General features: G+C 38.7%; 1 pseudogene; it reads left to right on the forward strand.

The window, feature by feature from the left end:
* The first annotated feature begins 2,648 nt into the window (after positions 1–2,648).
* LOC139760446 (uncharacterized) lies at positions 2,649–8,548 on the forward strand (annotated as a pseudogene).
* The last annotated feature ends 33 nt before the right edge of the window (positions 8,549–8,581 follow it).

An 8,581-nucleotide genomic window follows, 5' to 3' on the forward strand; every position in this document is an offset into this window, starting at 1 on the left:
TGCTAGTCATATTTTAGTTCTCCATTTTTATCTTTTTCTTCCTCTTATACCTTCAACCATTACTGTTTGTATTATTAATGCAGTGAGGATTCATTATTATTGGAGACATGTACAGCTTTCTACAATTTCTGTTTTAACCTGTTAGTTATAGAGTGCACTAATTATATACACCTGTTCCATGCAGTTGTCATTTCGTATTTAAATCTAAAACCAAAACTGTACAAATAAGTAATTTTTTATAGTTACCCATTGCCTTTTTTCGCAAAATTCATCGAGGGAACTACATAGATGATAGAATGCTAGTAGTGTCTACTTAGTAATCTTGCTGGTGTTTTGCCATGCATTGTGTTTAGTTAACTGCTTTAGCATTATATATATCATGTAATGGCATTTAACTAACTAATTAAAGGTATCATTCATATATGTTACTGTTATGCTCTCTTCAGTTATTTTTTATTTTACCTAAGTATACTTTAATATGTATGTGAAGCGTCTGGGGTAAACCATGGAAAGCTGTGTAGGTATGTATATTTGCGTGTGTGGACGTATGTATATACATGTGTATGGGGGTGGGTTGGGCCATTTCTTTCGTCTGTTTCCTTGCGCTACCTCGCAAACGTGGGAGACAGCGACAAAGCAAAAAAAAAAAAAAAAAAATGTATGGAAAGACATCTAGCTTCATTTCACATTTAACTTAATTTTTATCATATAGTTTTTGATATCCTTGCCCTGTTAAAGCAGCCAAGCTTTAGTATGGAAAGTCAATCCACCACAGCAAAGAATAACAGTAAGTCATGAAATTAAACTCCCAAGCAACTGAACTCACTACCTGAACCTCCTCATATATGCAAACTATCTTGAAAACACAATAGTTGCAGATCTCCTTTAAACTTATAGTTACCTCATTTTTGAACTTTTCATTAAGTTCATCCAGTAAACCTGAGTTATAAGAGCAGTGATCTTTTTTGGATGACTGTCTTAATATACCATGTTGCAAGACTGAAGGATTTACAGTTTTTCTGTTCACTGTTCTTGGGCATATACATTCTTCTTGAATTGGCTATCTTTGCTTTGAGGCAAAATATACAACCAATGTTTGTGGAGGCATTCCCTCATTTGTTTCATACACTACAGCCAAAACATTTTAAATATACTAGCCAATATGAGAGGTTATTCCTGGGGATAGGGGAGAAAGAATACCTCCCACGTATTCCCTGCGTGTCGTGGAAGGTGACTAAAAGGGGAGGGAGCAGGGGGCTGGAAATCCTCCCCTCTCATTAATTTTTTTAATTTTCCAAAGGAAGGAACAGAGAAGGGGGCCAGGTGAGGATATTCCCTCAAAGGCCCAGTCCTCTGTTCTTAACGCTACCTCGCTAACGCGGGAAATGGCGAATAGTTTGAAAGAAAGAAGACCCACTAAAGGGCTTAATAAAGAAACTAACCATTTTGACAATTTATATGTGATGGAGCCTACTGAACTCACTATAGGTCTTGCTGGAAAATTCTGTTTATGTGTTTTGAAAACAGCAACTGGACCAAGAACACAAACCCATCTTCTGTGGTAAACCTGTCTAATAAACAACTAGATAAAGATTCCTTGTGTGCATTAGGCTATGGTTTAAGTTTTGTGTGCTCTTACAGAGAAGCCAGCTATGTTGATGTCACAAAGACTTTTTGTAATTTAGAAAAATACAGTAATTTAAATAATGATGATATTGATATCTGTAAGGGTGTGCCAGTTTGTCAAAACCAGTGAAAGCTAATTGCCCTAAAAGATTCATAAGAGTTATTAACACCTTAAAAGAAGAAAAGGATATACATATTACTAAAGCAGATAAGGCTAACACTGTTGTGATTTTAGACAAAAATAACTATTTATCTTAAATGAATGATCTTCTAAATGATAACACAACATATTCTAAACTTAGTAGAAATCCCTTAGCAGCAGTTAATTCTCACTTCAATAAAGAAATGAAGTTGTTGTTGAAGGGTAACATTTCTCTTATCAAAAGTTTGTCATCTTTGTACCCTTCATTGCCATATGTGTATGGACTTATAAAAACACATAAACAGAATTTTACTTCAGTAAATCACTTTTCTCCTGAAGTACGCTTTCCCATGAGATACGCCACGTCACCCCGCGGAGACAGTTGCTTGTGTAATCTCATACAGTCCACTCTTTCGTCCTGCTTGTCTCGCTTGAGGTTGACTTTTTTTTTTTTTTTTTCCTCCGTTCCGGGGAAAATTTTCTGGTCACACGGGTTCCAGTGGTCTTTTCTACCCGTTATCCGATTGAGGAGCGGGTTGGTGCCCATATTTCGCCCAGTTAAGTGTTATACTGCTGGGTTGAGGGGTGGCAGTGAATGCCCCGCCATCATGGCTTCTGTTGACAAAGGCTCCCTGTCGGGGGGACATGCTTCCGGCACTAAAGACAGATCCTCTTCCGGAGGAGGTTCAAGTAGTTCTTCTAAAAGAACTAAGCACAGAAGCTGTTTTTCACACCGAGAGAGCTCGAAACGCAGCAGTAACTTTACCATGAGGGATGATCGGGGACAGGAATGCCAGCCTTCGGGGCAACAAGGGCACATGTGCCGCCTCCTCCCTCACCCTGTACCTCACGGGATGATACTAACTCCCCTCCCTGGGCAATGATCTTTGAGGCTATTGCTGAGCTCCGGGATGAAATCAATAAATTGAAGAAGGACAAGGATAAGTCTGCCTACGACGGGCAGCAAGGCATGTTAGATGCCGATGCCGCCCCATCACGGGGTGAGGGGAGCCAAGGTGACGCCACCACCAGCATCAACGCTTCCCATCGCCACGGACGTGTGGAAGCAAGTCCTCTCTCAATACAGTCAGCCGGCTTTTCTGGTTTTACTGCTGGCAGTGATGAGGATGAAGATTGTGAAATTCACGAGGTACCGAGTACTGGCAGCGCACTCCTGCATAGTTATTTGATCACGGCGTGCGTGAAGAAGAATACAAGCAAATTGTGGAGGACGAGGCTACCAAGAGGCCCGGCAACTGCCACGCATTAACCCCTGTCGTCTGCAACGCAAAGATCTTTGATGCTCTCAAGATTGAAGCGAAAAACACTGATTCTCGTATGAAAGAGGTCAGCAAGGACATTCTGATGGCTGCCACTATCATCATAAAGTCTCTCTGCCCTAGACAAGATCGCACAAGAGAAGGTCATGCAGGGGTTGCCCAGGAAGTGGGTATGATAAATGGAGCTCTTGCGTTACTTGGGAATGCCAACCATCGTAATAACTTGGCCAGGCGATTCATCATCAAGCGGGAAATTAATCCCAAATACACTCACTAGTGCTCAGATAAGGTACCCATGACGCGGTATCTGTTTGGTGACGATGTCTCGCAGTCAACAAGACAGATTGAGGAGGCTGAAAAGCTCAGGAACAAGATTGCGCCAAAGAAGCCTTTCTCATCATGGAAATCTGCCGCTGGCAAGTTCGGTGGGCCAAAAGCAAGAGGATTTTTTTGGGAGAAATCCTTACAGGGGCTTCTCATCCAGATTCCACCCCTACGGGCAACGCAGGGCTGGCTTCACAAGGCAGTCCTCCTCCAGGCAGGACACTGAGCCAAAAAACGCCCGAGGCCGGGAACACAGCAATCCCCGGCAATAACTCAGGTAAGCCACAAATTTGAAGCAGGTAGAATTCATAAGTTTGTGCATGAATGGCATAAGATCACAAGTGATCCATTTATTTTAGATATTGTTGCAAATTGTCATCTTGATATTGATGTAAGCAACATTGAACATTTATTTCATGAAGAAATTGAATATGTGTTTAACATTGAAGAACAAAGAATTTTATCTCATGAAATTACTAAATTGCTAGAGCTTAAAGTGATCACAGAAACTCATAGACAGAATGAGCAGGTTATATCCCCTATTTTTTCTAAGGAAGAAAAAGAATGGAGAAAATAGAATGGTCCTTAATTTAGAGAAGCTAAACAAGCATATTCCATACAAGCATTTTAAGATGGAAAACCTTGAGCAAGCAATTAGGCTCATCAGTAAGAATGACTACATGGCTTCAGTTGATATACGGCATGCATACTATTCAGTGAATAGTATGCATGACTACATGGCTTCAGTTGATATACGGCATGCATACTATTCAGTGAAAACAGCTGATGAGCAACAAAAATATCTTTGTTTTAAATGGCAGGGAAAAATTTACCAGTTCACATGCCTTCCCAATGGTATTTCTGATGGCCCTCGGCTATTTACTAAGTTAATGAAGCCCATCTTTGCTAAGTTGAGAGAGAAGGGATACACTATCACCAGCTTTATTGATGACACTGTCATGTGCAGCTGTTCATGGTTAGGTTGCAAGGAATGCATTCTAAGCACAATGCAGGTCTTAAGCAAAATGGGTTTCTGCATCAATGAAGAAAAGTCTGTGTTACAACCCACCAAAAGAATTGAATATTTGGGTAATATCATCAACTCAGAGACCATGGCAGTTACGCTACCAGAGTGCAGAATGATTAGCCTTGTGAATAGTTGTAAAGAATTACTGAACAAAAAGAAAGACAAAATCAGAGAAGTTGCTAGAGTAATTGGCATTTTGGTCCCTGCAATCCCAGCAGTCGAAATGGGTAAGTTACATCACAGAAAGTTGGAAAGGGAAATAATTGCAGCTTTAGCAAAAGAAAGAGGCAACTTTGAGAAGTGGATGGAAATCACAGAAGAAATGAAAACAGATTTGAAATGGTGGGTAAATCATGTGGCAGGTGAAAATAGGAAAATTTTCAGGGCAGGTACTGAAATTGAGCTGTACACTGATGCTTCAAACTTAGGTTGGGGCTGCTACCTTAACCACCAAACAGCAAATGGCAGGTGGTTGCCAAAAGAAAGAAAATTACATATTAATGCACTGGAACTCAAAGCCATCCTTTTTTCCTTGAAATCATTTGAACAACAAATTCAGGGGAAGAACATAAAAATATTTTGTGATAATACCACAGCAGTGAACTAAGTTAATGAAATGTGTGGCATAAAATCTGAGATCTGTAATGATATCTGCATTAACATATGGGAATGGTGTGTAGAGCACAAAACATGGATTATGTGTCCTCATGTACCAGGTAAAGCAAACTTCTTGGCTGACACAGCATCTCGCAAATTTAATGATGAACATGAGTGGAAAATGGATGAAAACATTTTTGGGGATATCTGCAAAATTTTTGGACTACCAAGCATTGATTTATTTGCATCCAGGCTAAACAAACAAGTGAAACTGTTTTGTTCATGGAAACCAGACCCTGAAGCTGAACATTTTGATGCATTTTCATTAAGTTGGGCACAGTTTGAGTTGATTTACATGTTTCCACCCTTTTCCTTGATTGCCAGGTGTCTGCAGAAGGTTCGGGCAGAAAAGGCGAAAGGATGGATGGTTGTGCCACTATGGACATCCCAGCCTTGGATGGGAGTGTTAGTAAGAATGCTTATCAGGGAACCTCGCCTCATAGCAAGGAAGAATATCGTGTTACGGCTGCCCCTGTCATCAGAAGAGCATCCCATCATGAAACACACTAAGCTGATGGCCTGTCTACTGTCAGGGAAAGAATGCGAGAGCGAGGAATTTCTGAAGCAGGTACGGACCTTATCATGGTGTCCTGGAAACCAGGAACAGAAGAGCAATACAGACCACACCTTAAAAGATGGACACAATTTTGTAGTCGATGGGAAGTTGATCCCTTTACTCCCAGTGTAAAACAAATCATCAATTTCTTATCTGAAACTTTTCACAGAGGTGTCGGGTATGATTGTATCAACACGGCGCGGGCAGCACTCTCTCCTCACTAGGGATTGTGGTGGATGGCCGCAGGGCAGGTGACCATCCTCTCGTCGTCAGTTTGTTAAGGGGAGTATTCAAGCTACGCCCAGCTAAACCCAGGTATATTGAGACTTGGGATGTCAAGCCAGTGTTAGAAAGATTAAGAAGCATGAGCCTTTTACATTCTCTCTCCTTGTGAAGGATTTAACTTTGAAATTAGTTATGTTGTTGGCTTTTACGCAAGCAGCCAGAGTGCAAACTCTAAACTTGTTACTTTTAAAGGATATCATCATAGGCAAGGATTTTATATGCATGTGGTTAGCAGGCAATATTAAGCAGTGCAGACCAAATTTCAGTGTTCAGTTTATCAGAGTGAAAGCCTATGAAAAGGATAAAAAAAAATTGTGTGTATTTGAAACTGAAAATGTATACAAGTAGAACTAAGCATATAAGAAGTAATGTTGAAGATGAAAGCAAATTGCTCATCAGTTTCATTAAACCACATAAAAATGCCTCTAAAGATACAATTTCTAGGTGGATTAAGTCAGTCTTTCACATGTCTGGTGTGGACACTACAAAATTCACTGCCGGAAGTGTTCGCCCAGCTGCGGCATCAAAGGCCAAGGCAATGGCGGTTCCATTTGTCCACATCATGGCAAAGGCTGGCTGGGCTAGGGAGGCAACATTTGCCAAATTTTATGATAAAACCATAAGCCAAGATGCAGATCACTTCCAAGAAGCAGTATTAGAATAGTTAGTTAACTGTTAAAGGCTCCATAAAGTCGTGTTGGTGTCATCAGTTTATAAGTTCTCAATAAACATTAGATGTTATACAAAGTTTTATTTAACCAGCTGAAAGAATTGATTCTTAAATAAGGAAGAAATATGAAAAATGACAATATTAAGGTACGACATCCACATGGCTTTAAAACCTCATGGGAAAGCGTACTTCAGCAGAAAAGTGATTTGCTGAAGTAAAATTGATGAAGTACACGAGACTTACCGTAGGTTAGTTGAAATGTGCTTCTAATTTTACGAAGCAAATCACGTCTGCTGAAGGGAGCTTTCACATGCCCTCCACTCCCACCCATAATTGTATGAAGTGACGTGAAATGAACAACATTAACCACAGTACTGATAAAGTAAATTTTTATCATGTGGATTGTTGTACACTTTAAAGTCTGGCGGCGCGGGGTGACGTGACGTATCTCATGTGAAAGCTCCCTTCAGGAGACGTGATTTGCTTCGTAAAATTAGAAGCACATTTCAACTAACCTACGGTAAGTCTCGTGTACTTCATCAATTTTCCAGCAAGACCTATAGTGAGTTCAGTAGGCTCCATCACATATAAATTGTCAAAATGGTTAGTTTCTTTATTAAGCCCTTTAGTGGGTAAGGCATCAACTTCTAATATCATGAACAATGTAGATTTAGTAAAGCTAAACAATATCATTATTAATTTTGATTTCAAACTAGTTAGCTTTGATGTTTCCTCACTTTTCACTAAAGTTCCAGTTGATGACCTTTTAGAATATTTATTTGATGTCTTGGATGATATTTACCTGTTTCAAAGTCTAATTTCATTGAACTGATAAAATTGTGTATAATAGGCTGTGTATTTCAATTTAATGGAGGTTATTATGCTCAAAAATTTGGTATGGCAATGGGTAACCCTCTTTCACCTATACTAAGTAATCTTTATATGGAATTTTTTGAAACAAAATTACTAAAGGATATCTTACCTTCTAATGCAATTTGGTTTACTTATGTAGATGATTTCTTTGTGCTTGGCCAACAAATGAAAATTTACAAATATTTCTCCCTTAACAATTTAGTACCTTCCATCAGATTTACTGTAGAAAATGACAATAATGGTATGTTACCATTTTTAGATTGCATGATCCATAGACAAGGAAACTAGTTTAAGTTTAGCATATACAGAAAACCCACCAATGTATGCTCATATATCCATTATTACTCATCTCAACATGGTAGAGTTAAATTATCATCATTTCAATCTATGTTCCTTAGAGTATTACGTATTTGCAGTCCAGAGTTTATTGATGATGAGTTTGAAAAGATATATTCTATTGGATCTAAGTTAAAGCACCCTAGATCTTTCATTGATAAATCCCTTAAGTTAGAAAGACCTTCCATTGACACCAAGAATCTTTTAGTTCTCCCTTTTGATAATAATTTCACTTTGCTTCCCGTGTTGCCTAGATCCTTTAATGTAAATGTTGCCTTTAGCAACAATAATACTATAAAGAATATCTTAATCAGGAATTCACCAGAAAATTCTCTTGGATGCATCTATAAAGTACCTTGTGGAAACTGTGATAAATTTTATGTTGGTGAGACTGGCAATGATCTTTCTGTTAGACTTAAGCAACATAAATATAGTATAAGAATGGGACAAGAATCAAATGCCTTGTTTTATCATGCTAAAAAACTATGATCATTGTATTGACTGTATTGTATTGTATTGATCATTGAATCTTCTATTATTAAATACACAAAGAATTAAGATGTTGATATTAGTGATGGTCTATATAAATTAGATAACTTTATTGTTGATAAGATTTGTAAGATGATAAGTTTATGAACGCTTGTTGTATGTTTTGGAAAGTCACATGTTTACCAAATGGCGTCCTAGCTATGCCTCTTCAATGTATATCAACTGACTGTTATATTTCTCTCTTGTGTCTCCCCTGATGATGTGATTATTACACGAAAGTGCACTTGGGAACTTTTCGTGTTTCATTTTCCTCGTG

This window comes from Panulirus ornatus, chromosome 37 (genome assembly GCF_036320965.1).
Source record: "Panulirus ornatus isolate Po-2019 chromosome 37, ASM3632096v1, whole genome shotgun sequence".
Lineage (NCBI taxonomy): Eukaryota > Metazoa > Arthropoda > Malacostraca > Decapoda > Palinuridae > Panulirus > Panulirus ornatus.